Below are 13263 nucleotides of genomic sequence, written 5' to 3' on the forward strand. Positions count from 1 at the left end.
GAAAACTGATATATTTTATTTTTCAGGATTCACAGATGAATAAAAAATTCAAAAGAACAGCATTTATTTGAAATAAAAAATATTTAGTAACCTTATAAATGTCACTTTTGATCAACTTAATGCGTTCTTGCTGAATTAAGTATTAATTTATTTCAAATAAAGCGTCCTGTCATCAGGCATCTGCACAGACGGACATGTGCGTCCGTCACAGATGAAGAACAGACGCCAACACCTGTCTGACACACATGACACAAGAACATGTGAGTGACTAGACAGTGAACAAACTACTGCAGAATCAGGATCTAACACACCTTCAGCTTCAGAAGGTTACAGAATAACAAACAATCCAGAAATATTTAAAACGCATCATGATTTTATATCATCTTAGCCAGGTAAAAAAGACAGAGGTCAGCCTCTTTTTTCATTTTCCTAAAGTGTAAATTAGTATTTTTTTTAATTCAGTCAAAATGTGTGCTTGTGTTGGATATAAAGAAAAGAGAGACTATATTAATAAAACTGATGAAAAGATGATAAAAATGCAACATTATCAGAATTAATGAAACCGATATTCTCCCTTTCAGTGTGATAAATAAATCTCCTGCTGAAATCGCTGCTGTATAAAGACACACAACACTCCCAGAACTCCCATGGGTTCACTCCCACAATTCCATGGGGCAGAGTGTGGCCTGTTGCTATAGCAGCAGGCTTTGGTAGTTCTCATGAAGACACAGAGGTCATGATGCTCGTGTGAGATCAGAGCGAGACGCCCGCTGACATTTACTGAACCGCCATGAGTCAGCTCTGTGTGTGCATTAATATCAAAATTATAAAGAAAAAAAACTGGTGATTGGGATTTTTCTGAAAACTGTGATTTAAAATGCAATTTAAAAAATATTACAAATATACAAAACATTCCTGCTCTAGGACGAGTAGACGTGTGGAAATTTTAGTTTAAGAATAATAAAAAAAAAAACACTTAAAAAAAAAACTCAGTTTACGGGAAGAGTTACTACTTTTTACAGGAAGAGAAGATTAAATATTTGTTGTCCAAAGTCTCTCTAGACTGTTAAATAAATGCAGTTAGGTTTTGTGAGGCTACAGGAAAGAATCTCAATCGCTAATACTCACAGAGAAGCAACGATGAAGCTGGAAATGAGTATAGTTATACTGCTGTGTGTTTGGCCCACACTGGCACAGGATTTATTCACACCGACATTAGATATCCTTAAAGAACTCAGAAAGATTAAAACTATGGATTGAAAACTAAGATTAAAAAGGTTAAATGCTTCAAATGATGAAGTCAGGGAACTAAGAAGCAAGAATGAAGGTACTGTAAATTTGTATTATTATTATTATTTGACTGGTCACACTGGAGAGACTAGTTTTCCTTCTTTTTTTTGCTAGCATGAAAAGAACCATGAAAGGTTTTTCTTTTCAATTGCTTATCAGTTTCATCTCATCTCTTTGTTTTTGTTGTTGTAGAAAGGGCAAAAGTAGCTTTTTCAGCCACACCGTCTTCTTCACTGGGCTCTAAATATTTTGGACCTCATGCAGAAGCAGCCACTCTTGCGTATGAAAATGCATTTACTAACATTGGAAATGCTTATGACACTAATACAGGTATTATCCGATTGCACAAAGTAGTTTAACGCTTCAACAGTTAAATCATCATCATTATCATCATATAAGTTTTTCTACCATTATCAACAGGAATCTTCACTGCATCAGTAAAAGGGGTTTATTTCTTCAACTTTGTGGTGTTCAATCCTGATGAAGAACCAACCGCTGTGAGACTGCTAAAAAATGGCAATCCTGTGGTCACAGCATCAGATAATGCTCCTGGGCAAGACACTGATTTACATTTACATTTACATTTAATCATTTAGCAGACGCTTTTATCCAAAGCGACTTACAAATGAGAACAATAGAAGCAGTCAGGTCAACAAGAGAACAACAACAGTATACAAGTGCCATATCAAGTCTCAGTTAGTCTAGTATAGAACGCATAGGTAGGGTTTTTTTTATTTTTTATTTTTTATTAAAAGACAAGAAAAGGAAAAGTGCTAGTATTAGTTGGTTAAGTGCAGGCGAAAAAGATGAGTCTTTAGCGGTTTCTTGATAATGAGTAAAGACTCAGCTGTACGAATTGAGATTGGGAGGTCATTCCACCAGCTGGGCACAGTCCAGGAAAGGTCCGTGAGAGTGATTTTGAACTTCTTTGGGATGGTACCACAAGGCGTCGATCACTTGCAGAGCGCAAACTTCTGGAGGGCACATAAGATTTAACCAATGAGTTTAGGTAAGTTGGTGCCGTGCCAGTGGTCGTCTTGTAGGCTAGCATGATGACACTACGACCAACTCGGTTAGTCTTCTTCTTGAACGATGGGACACGGTATATCTTCAGCTCTTAGAGAAACGCCGTGTCTACACAGACACCTACTTTTTACTATGTGAAGCCAAATGTATCACCATTTCCACACACTGATGGGAATTATTGTTTGCTGGTTTTAGTTTATCTTTCATTAATATTCAAACCCTGTCAATATCAATATATTTGTTTGTTGGTTGTGTAGACACTTTTGATTCTCTTGTCATAAATCAAATTCCATGCATAAAACATGAATATAGTCATGCATTGTAGTAAATATTAGTGATGCACCGAAATGAAAATTCTGCGCCAACACCGAAAATTTACGATGCACTTGGCTGAAAACCGAAACTGAAGCCGAAAATGGCTTCTTTTAAAAACGTATATATATATTGCTTGGATTTAATGGATCTGAATTGAAAAATCACAATATAATAATCAAACTTTTATTAACAGTTACATAACAAAACATAAAATATTTTTTACAATAAATATAAATAATAATTATTCTTCAAGTTTTATGTTCCATCAAATAAAATAGTTTTTTAAAAATTTTACAAAAAAAATCCACAATTTTGGAGATTTTTGCAGAACAAATGTTACATATTGCAACTTTGGTGTCCTCTCGTATAGGGCTGTCACTTTTGTGAAAAAAAAATCCTGTTCGATTTTTGAGACATAGGCAAAGTGTTCATTGAATCGTTAGTAAATTGCCTATATTTGGCGTTGATCTGTTTTTCAACACCAAATATAGGCAAATCCACCGACAACTAAACAGACATTAGGGCGAACGTAAAGAGGGCGCTTGAGACGCGCACAAGTCAGCAATGTGGACTGCCATAACATCAATGAAAAACTTTACTGAAGGCTACATTGATATTATGCACTAATAGGCTGTGTGTGTGTGTGTGTGTGTGTGTGTGTGTGTGTGTCAGAACCTGCAGTTGCTGGGTGACGTGCGTTCGCTGCGAGCGTATAGTGACGAGCTGGACGCGCTCCGAGAGAAGGGCGTTAAAATCGATTCCCTGTTTTCGTTTTCGAAACTTGTGTTGGTTGGTCCGATCGATTGTGCAGCTTTTGTGACAAGCTTTTTTTGATTGTGACAGCCTTTTGACATGCTTAATCTTTGATAGGCGTGATAACAGCTCGACCGTGAGTGAAACCTAAGCGCATGCTCACGGATGGGAGGGGCGGGTGACATTCATTTTCGGTTTACGTTTTCGGCTGTTTTTTTTTTATTTCGGCCCGAAACCGATAATGCCATTTCGGCCGAAAATTTTCGGCGGCCGAAATTTCGGTGCACCCCTAGTAAATATGTTGCTTGCATGATTTAGCATGTTGTCCCAGGATAGTTATTACTATACACAGAAAATTTGCTTCCAGTGTGGCAGGAAACACATACGAGTACATTTCACAAATAACTTGTGCAAAAAATATGAACATTGCTTCTGTTGTTTGTGTAAATAAAAAGATGCAACGTTTTTATTGTTGTAATATGGAAATTACATTTAACATTCTTCTTCATACTAGCTTTCGCCATGTTTTTAAGAAATTTCAAATGAAAGAGAAATTACAGTAATGGAAAAAAGTGTTATAAATAAAACGGTTATCGTTGTGGCAAAAACAGAAGTAAAAATAAATAGGCTTGATCCCAAATATCGGTTAGCCGCCACTTAAATAATTGATATCGGTTATAACAATTTAAGGGGTCATATGATGCAATGTCAATTTTTCCTTTCTCTTTGGGGTGTTACAAGCTCTTGCTGCATAAAGAAGATCTGTAAAGTTGCAAAGACTAAAGTCTCAAATCCAAAGACATATTCTTTATCAAAGTTAAGACTCTGCCACACCCCCCCTAAAACATATCGTTTAAACACACCCCACATCTATACGTCACTATGTGGATGATCTGGCGCTTCTGAATCAGCTACTGGAAGTATGTTTTGTTATTAGTTTAAGTATTTGCTATTGACTGTTCAATTGCGGAGTTTTGCGCATTGCGTCTGTGTGTGTGTGTGTGTGTGAGAGAGACGGTCTTAACCGTCTGTGTCTTGTGTTCTGCAAACACATACGAGCTTCATCACTGTGTCTGTCACGAGACTGTTCCTCTTTCAGCTTGAATTGATGGTAAAACTAAGGACATTATTAACTGTCAATACATTTATTTTGAAAGATGAAGCTTGCGCTTATGGAAAGGGGCATAACATTCAGTTCTGAATATCGGTTATCGGGCACATAAACATGCAAACTGTATTGTTTGGATTATTTAAAAAAAAATCACCATCAGTCAAATCTTACCAAGCGCTCCAGCAGACACAGTAGATAGATTTTAAACAAATAAATGACAGTTCTGCATATCGGTTATCGGGCACATAAACATACAAATAATCTGTATCAATTATTTAAAAAAAAAATATATATATATATATTGGTCAATTTATTGGACAACGCTTCAGCAGAAAGAGCAAATGGAAATATTATCATTAAATATTGATTCTGCATACCAGTTATTGTGCAGATAAGCATGCAAATAATCTGTACTGATTATTAAAAAAATTCTATATCAGTCAATCTCTAATAAACACTATAGAAATAAAATGAATAAATAGTGACTGCATATCGATTAGGCCTAAAAAAAAAATTTGTTTGGTTCCGGTTTCCGACCGACCCTGTCAATTTATGTGCGACCCAAATTTATTTTATGAGACTGGGGAAGAACGGTCTTTCACACATCGTTAATTAAATTACAGTTTCCTTTAAATGCTGTTTTACACTTAAGTAATCCGTTAAAAACCATTAAGTATTGCATCAAAACCCTTTAACTGTCAATTCCTAAAGTGAGCTATAACTTAAGGTTTGGAAATCGTAACATTAAGAGAAACACGGGGGGAGTCAACAATATATCGCGGAACAGAGAGGGCACTGACAACATGCTGACAGACAAAACATTAACATTACCAGCTTACTTTTAATATGAAACAAAGTCTCATTTGGTTATTTCACCTTTCAAATGTGGTCATTTTTTAAAGAAATGTAAACAATAAATACCGTTTTGTGGCTCTTGAATGTGTCGAACAGATCGCTGTAAGTTAGATCATCAGTTAAAACTAACTGATCGTCTCTTGCTTCTAGTTAATTTATAGCATCAAAATCAAATAAACCACATAAATGAACATAACAAAGAATGTTGTTTGACTACAAAAAGATGTCTGTACACTCCGTTTTTCAAGTTCAAATCCTCCATATTAATCTACTATGAGATCGCCTGTCAAACTCCCGCGAAGGCTTTTTGTGTGTGTGTGTGTGCGTTTTGCGTGTCTATGGCAACAACAGACTTTAAACGGGAATACAGAATCACTGTCGTAAAAGTACCGGTACACACATTTAAAATCAGCGCGCGTGTGTGTGTGTGTGTGTAAAACTGCCACTGGAGAAAAAAAAAAATAAAAAAAAAAAAAAAAAAAAAAAAAAAAAAAAAAAAAATTCCCTACCGACCAATGACCTCAACTGACAACCAACCGGAACCAAACTTTTTTTTTTTTTAGGCCTTATGAGTCACAAACATGCAAATAATCTGTAATGGTTTTATATATATATACCTGATATTATATAACTAACAATATCAGTCAAAAATTAATTAACAATTAATATTGATTTTGCATATCGTTATCAGGCACATAAAAAGCAATAATAATAATAATTTATATCTGTACCTGTTTTTTTTTTTTTCAAAACTCTAATATCTGATGTATGAACTTGCTGCCTACATAGTGCACTAGATTTTGGAACGAAGCCTAAGTGTGTATTTGACTGGAGTGGAGGAGAGAGAGCAAAACCTCTATCAGTTAATAAAGACAAATGTCTACAGAGCTCTTGATTTAGCTGAAGAAAGCTCCTCACTCTTCAGCCGCTCGTGTAAATGACCCAGCACTTTCTCCATTGAGCAGTTGAATAGAGAGCCATTGTTTCCGAGTCCATGAAGCGTGGAGTCAGCAGAGACTCTCTGAGGACTGAAGTTGGCACGCAACGAGGCTGCGATCAGTCCTTAAAAAAACTCTTCACAGTCCAATCTCAGTATACAGCACATCAACATCCAACTCAAGTATCCTGGAACCACTGTGAGGTCTACACCGACAGAACAACACACAAAACCTGGAATAAATCAAACCTAACATGCACTAATCAACCGCACAACTTATGGGGAAAAAATCTAATTAAAATAAATATAACTGTTATTCAAAATGCAATACAATTTGGTAACATTTTTTATATTTTTTAAGGATTTATTTACATTAACAAACTGACAAAAAATATAGTGCTAAAGCATTTATTACTACATTTAATTATATTTATTAATATTTGTTAAATGAAATCTAAATTGTATGTTTTAATTTTAATTGTATGTTGTATTTTTATAAATATGTAACTAGCATTACATACATAAAAGATCAATAAATACTGTAATAAATATATTGCTCAATATTAATTAGTCATTAATGCATCAACTGGGAATCATATAATAACTATAACTAATTGCCATTGTTATTATTGGTAATATTAATATTCAAATCGTAATAATACATATAGGCAAGACAAGAGCAATACATTACAGGAGAGAGAGAGAGGGGCGCTAGACTTAAGATCAATCTTTTTGATGGACTTGAGTTTTCAATCAATCACTCAGTGAATCCCACGAGCAATTCATCACATTCTCCATCCTCCACGTACATCTGTGCTCTCACATCCAGCCGATAGATCACTTCTGCTGCGTTCGCACTCTAGCTGGTTAAAGACGGAGACATTAACGAGGGGAGATTGTGCTCTCCTAACAAGGATCGGCTGCAGACGCGCTATAAAAAGCTCAGAGTGGCACAGAGATCTTCAAACGGCACTCAGACACACCAATGACTCCTTTAACAAGTTACAGGACAGATATAGAACAGGAACGAGGCCAAGACGCAAGAGCCACCCAAACATACGAAGAGTGACGACGACAAAAGTAGACAGAAAGAAACAGCGAGGCTAGAAACATTCTAGCAACGCAAAACAAACATTCAAACAAGCTGGAAATATATATATAAATATTAGATTTCAAAACATGTTCTAACAATTAGAAATAGTTCTTTGGCAAGTGACTAAAATAATTAGGTTTAAGTACTAAAATTACTTAAAATGAAACTTATAACTTAAAATTTAAATAAATCAAAGCTAGAGAGGAATAAAAAAAAGGGAAAGTAGAATAAAATAAAAAAAATAAAAACAAAACAAAATACACAAACTGAAATTAAAATAAAAACCAAAAAATAAAAAAATACATACTTTATTTAAAAAATCTACAAATATTAAAATATTAAAAATAAGTAGTAGTAGTATATAAATACTGATTTAAAAAAAGGTGACAAAAAATACGCTAAAAACTCAAGTTTATTTATTTCCTTATTTGTTTTTCCAGGGAATTTACATTATTTATTTATATGTTTGATTTATTAATATATTCCCAGTACGTAATATCTAATTAAGTTAATAAATTATGTTCATAATTTTATTAATTAATTTAAAAATTAATAATTTAATAAGTATGTTTTAAACAAAATACATTTTAGGCTAAAAAAAAACATGCTAAAAAACATTTATTTATTTTCAGATAATTTAATATTTTATTTATTAATATATATGAGCAGCAGTAAAAAAAATTGGGTATATTAAGTAAATTAAGCACACTGTAATAAAAAACTTAACTTGTGAAATCAATCATTTACCTATATGCATGAAGTACATTTTATACACATAAACCATGCTAAAAACTTGTCAGAGGAGATTATTATATTTTGAATTTGAATTTATTTGACATGTCTTTAATTTATATTTTATTATTTCTTATTTTATTTATGATTGTAACTAGAAATGTTCATCTAAATGCATAAAGTACATTTCAGGCAAAAAGAAGAAGCTGAAGACCGATCAGAAGAGCATCTCTAAGAGCCCATCCCTGCTGGAAGGCGTCAGCTTTGGGCAGTTTACAGGAAACACAATGTCCTCGTGTCAAAAGATGCTTTATGGATCTTCAGCTGAGGTCAGCTGACCCTCAGACCAATTATCTTGTCACTTCAAGACAGCGGCAGGAAAAATGTCCTGTCGCAGACTTTGAGTCTTTGGGAACACAGTGATTGAGGACGCTGTGTTTCTGCCTCGTCACGCTCGATTCCCTCCCCTCTATCCCACTCTTTACCTCATTTGTTTGTCACCGGTGAGAGAACAGCATGCGCTCGAAATAGAGTAACACAAGACCAAGCACTGAGTCTGCAGTCGCTAATGCATTAACAACACGCTCCACAGTAACACAGTAACACAGCCAGCATCAGATTCACACAACGGCTTCGTTTCAACATTAACCATGAGAAACACATGTGACAGTTCAGTTTAAGGACTAAAATTACTAAACTAGAAAACTAAAAAAAAACTATATAGAAAAACCATAGATATGACAAAAACACATATAGAAATTTATTCAAATTAAAAAGGAAATAAAAAATTAAATGCATAAAAAAACAGAATTTATACTTTATCAATTGAAATATAGCTGAAATAAAATTAATATTATATGAAAGAAAGAATGAAAAAATTATTAGAAATATAAATATATATATATATATATAAACATACATAAATTTAAGTAAAAAAACAGAAGAAAAAAATTCTGTTTCATTTTCAGTAATTGAAATAAAGCCTAAACGATAAATAAATATTAGCTGAAAAACAACACATTAGATCAGCAATGTATACAAAACAATAAAAATGCAAAAGCACACAAAACATACAACTATAGAAAATAATACGACGATACAAAAGCAAATAATCAGGAAAAAAAGGTAAATGAAATGAGGCTGAAATAAAAAATAAATAGATAAAAATAATAATAATAAACAAAACTAAGTAGAAATGTATATCAGTTAAAATAATAATAACAAATAAAAAAATTTAATTAAAGCAAAATAAATGAAAGCTTGTGAATGACAAATATAATTTGGGAAATTATAAAAATAAAAGCTCATTTAAAATATTGAGAAAAACTGCAAAACTGTATAAATAATACTAAAACTATACTATTTTTTGTTCTATCCCATTGTGCTACAGCTTGTCCACGGGAGGACAGGAACATGAATTAAATCATTGAAAGAGCTTTTAGGACGGGACAGCAATCGGTTTAATTTAAGACAATCATCATCTACTGTAATCCAGCGGCAAGCGAAGGAGTTTGATTCACTAGAGATTATTACAGCCATTCAGACTGAAACCCATCCAGACATGCATTCGTCTCGTTTCCTGGATCCCGCAGGAATTCTGTCTCCGCTTTACACTTCCCTCATATTCAGACACACAAAAAGAGAGGTTTCTTCTTTTTTCGTCTGGGTTAACTCAAATCAGGAGGACATCTGCTGTGGATGCTCGTCAGATTTATTTGATTTGACTGATTTAATTCTTTTCAATAGTTTCATTTTCTTCAGGTGGGATGGGAAGTACATAAAGATCCATAATGAGTGTAACAGGCAGCACAACAAGACATAAAGCTACAGTATTCAATAAAATAATCATCAAAATAAACGAGAAGCTTTATAAATGTACAATATTTGTTTTTAGGTTAAGCAATTCAATTAGACAGGATTGTCATTACCAAATATATCTGCAAATCACAAAAATATAAATTATGGCTACCGTTTTTTTTTACTGTAAATGTTAAGTTTTCATTTAGTTGAACACAAAACCCAAAAATTAAGCTTCGTATATATATATATATATATATATATAAATATAAAACAATTATTTGTATTTAATAAATCAACACTTGTAAATCAAGTTGTATATGAAATCACACAAGGCAGTCCTATATAAACTTTTTAATAATACAATTATGTTTCTACTCCAATTTGTTGTTGAAATATGAACATTTAAGCAGCGTCTGTAATAAAAATGTGTCTTCACGACAGATCTATACAATAATATGTAGTAGTTTATAAAACTTGCTTGGTGAGATTAATGCATCGGTAAGAACAGACATCTAGATCAGCCGAGAAACAATCTCCAAAAGCTCAGAGAGGAGAACAGATGCATGAGGAGGAAGAGAGATGAAGAACAAATGCTTCAGTGAGATGGGAGTCGCTCTCTCTCTCGCTGCTACTGAATATTTCAGGAGCAGGAATATTTGAAAAGATCAACCTCGGCAGCAGAGCCCAGCGCTGACGAGAACATGTGTGAAACACGGCTGTTTGTGGGGCGCTTGTGCATCAGGAAGATCAGACCATCACAAATCAAACACCATCTGCACGAGATCTCAGCTTCACACACATCCACAGTTACCAAAAAGGTGATGAAGGCTGCCGTAAAACTGTGCATGCATGTAAAGAGAGTTTACCATCTGCATCGTGTTCAGCAGAGGTAGCTCTTAAAGTGATAGCAGCCAAAACAACCTGATAACCAGCTGCTGAGATCCCTGTACATCAGAAGCAAAAATAAAAGGATTCATTTGTATTTAGTGTAGGGGTGCACCGAAATTTCGGCCGCCGAAAATTTTCGGCCGAAATGGCATTATCGGTTTCGGGCCGAAATAAAAAAAACAGCCGAAAACGTAAACCGAAAATGAATGTCACCCGCCCCTCCCATCCGTGAGCATGCGCTTAGGTTTCACTCACGGTCGAGCTGTTATCACGCGTCTGCCTATCAAAGATTAAGCATGTCAAAGGGCTGTCACAATCAAAAAAAGCTTGTCACAAAAGCTGCACAATCGATCGGACCAACCAACACAAGTTTCGAAAACGAAAACAGGGAATCGATTTTAACGGCCTTCTCTCGGAGCGCGTCCAGCTCGCCACCTATACGCTCGCAGTGAACGCGCGTCACCCAGCAACTGCAGGTTCTGACACACACACACACACACACACACAGACACACACACACACACAGACACACACACACACACAGACACACACACACAGACACACACACACACACACAGACACACACACACACACAGCCTATTAGTGCATAATATCAATGTAGCCTTCAGTAAAGTTTTTCATTGATGTTATGGCAGTCCACATTGCTGACTTGTGCGCGTCTCAAGCGCCCTCTTTACGTTCGCCCTAATGTCTGTTTAGTTGTCGGTGGATTTGCCTATATTTGGCGTTGAAAAACGGATCAACGCCAAATATAGGCAATTTACTAACGATTCAATGAACACTTTGCCTATGTCTCAAAATTCGAACAGGATTTTTTTTTCACAAAAGTGACAGCCCTATACGAGAGGACACCAAAGTTGCAATATGTAACATTTGTTCTGCAAAAATCTCCAAAATTGTGGATTTTTTTGCACAATTTTTTAAAAAACTATTTTATTTGATGGAACATTAAACTTGAAGAATAATTATTATTTATATTTATTGTAAAAAATATTTTATGTTTTGTTATGTAACTGTTAATAAAAGTTTGATTATTATATTGTGATTTTTCAATTCAGATCCATTAAATCCAAGCAATATATATATACGTTTTTAAAAGAAGCCATTTTCGGCTTCAGTTTCGGTTTTCAGCCAAGTGCATCCTAAATTTTCGGTTTCGGCGCAGAATTTTCATATCGGTGCATCACTAATTTAGTGTTTGATAACTTTATGAAAATTCTGTAAATTTCTGTTTAGGGACACAGGTAGCTAAATATGACATACACTCACCTAAAGGATTATTAGGAACACCAAACTAATACGGTGTTTGACCCCCTTTCGCCTTCAGAACTGCCTTAATTCTACGTGGCATTGATTCAACAAGGTGCTGAAAGCATTCTTTAGAAATGTTGGCCCGTATTGATAGGGGAGCATCTTGCAGTTGATGGAGATTTGTGGGATGCACATCCAGGGCATGAAGCTCCCGTTCCACCACATCCCAAAGATGCTCTGTTGGGTTGAGATCTGGTGACTGTGGGGGCCATTTTAGTACAGTGAACTCATTGTCATGTTCAAGAAACCAATTTGAAATGATTCGAGCTTTGTGACATGGTGCATTATCCTGCTGGAAGTAGCCATCAGAGGATGGGTACACGGTGGTCATAAAGGTATGGACATGGTCAGAAACAATGCTCAGGTAGGCCGGGGCATTTAAACGATGCCCAATTCGCACTAAGGGGCCTAAAGTGTGCCAAGAAAACACCCCCCACACCATTACACCACCACCACCAGCCTGAACAGTGGTAACAAGATATGATGGATCCATGTTCTCATTCTGTTTACGTCAAATTCAGACTCTACCATCTAAATGTCTCAACAGAAATCCAGACTCATCAGACCAGGCAACATTTTTCCAGTCTTCAACTTTCTAATTTTGGTGAGTTTATGTAAAAGTATATTTAAAAACTTTAATGTTAGGTGGAATTAATCGCGATTTCAGAAAAAAAATGTGTGATTAGTCAATTTTTGTAATTGATTGACAGCACTATAAATATAAACCGCAATTTTTTTTGAGTAATATTTGATTTTACATTTTCTGTTTACACTTTAATTATAGTTTAAATTTCAGTATTTTTGTTGCATGCTTTGTCATTTATTATATTTTATGTTTGTTTTTATAATATTTGAAGTTGTTTTTTTTTTGTACTTTAACCCAAACAAAATAAATATTGTATAAATAAATGTGTATAAACCATGCATATTTATAAACAACAAAAAACACATTCCATAACTTCCGCAGAAGTCTCCATTGTTTATTAACTCACTAAATACACAATGTATGCAGATCTAAAACAGTATGTGCAATAGATGAGTTTACATTGTTAAATATGACTGTGCTCTAGTTGAGAATTATGCATGAGAGAGATTCACATCCAGATAACCTGTGAGTGATATCTTTCACAT

At 34.6% G+C, this 13263-nt stretch overlaps 1 protein-coding gene and 1 long non-coding RNA gene across 6 annotated transcripts in view; one reads left to right on the forward strand and one right to left on the reverse strand.

The window, feature by feature from the left end:
- The window catches only part of LOC132140571 (myotubularin-related protein 4-like), a 74142-nt gene that overhangs the window by 39795 nt on the left and 21084 nt on the right, over positions 1-13263 (reverse strand). The window lies entirely within an intron of this gene.
- On the forward strand, positions 1070-1849 carry LOC132140211 (uncharacterized). The gene is made up of 3 exons (XR_009433732.1): positions 1070-1327; positions 1483-1620; positions 1711-1849. It is a non-coding gene; the product is annotated as an uncharacterized LOC132140211 (long non-coding RNA).

This window comes from Carassius carassius, chromosome 5 (assembly GCF_963082965.1).
Source record: "Carassius carassius chromosome 5, fCarCar2.1, whole genome shotgun sequence".
Taxonomy (NCBI): Eukaryota; Metazoa; Chordata; class Actinopteri; order Cypriniformes; family Cyprinidae; genus Carassius; species Carassius carassius.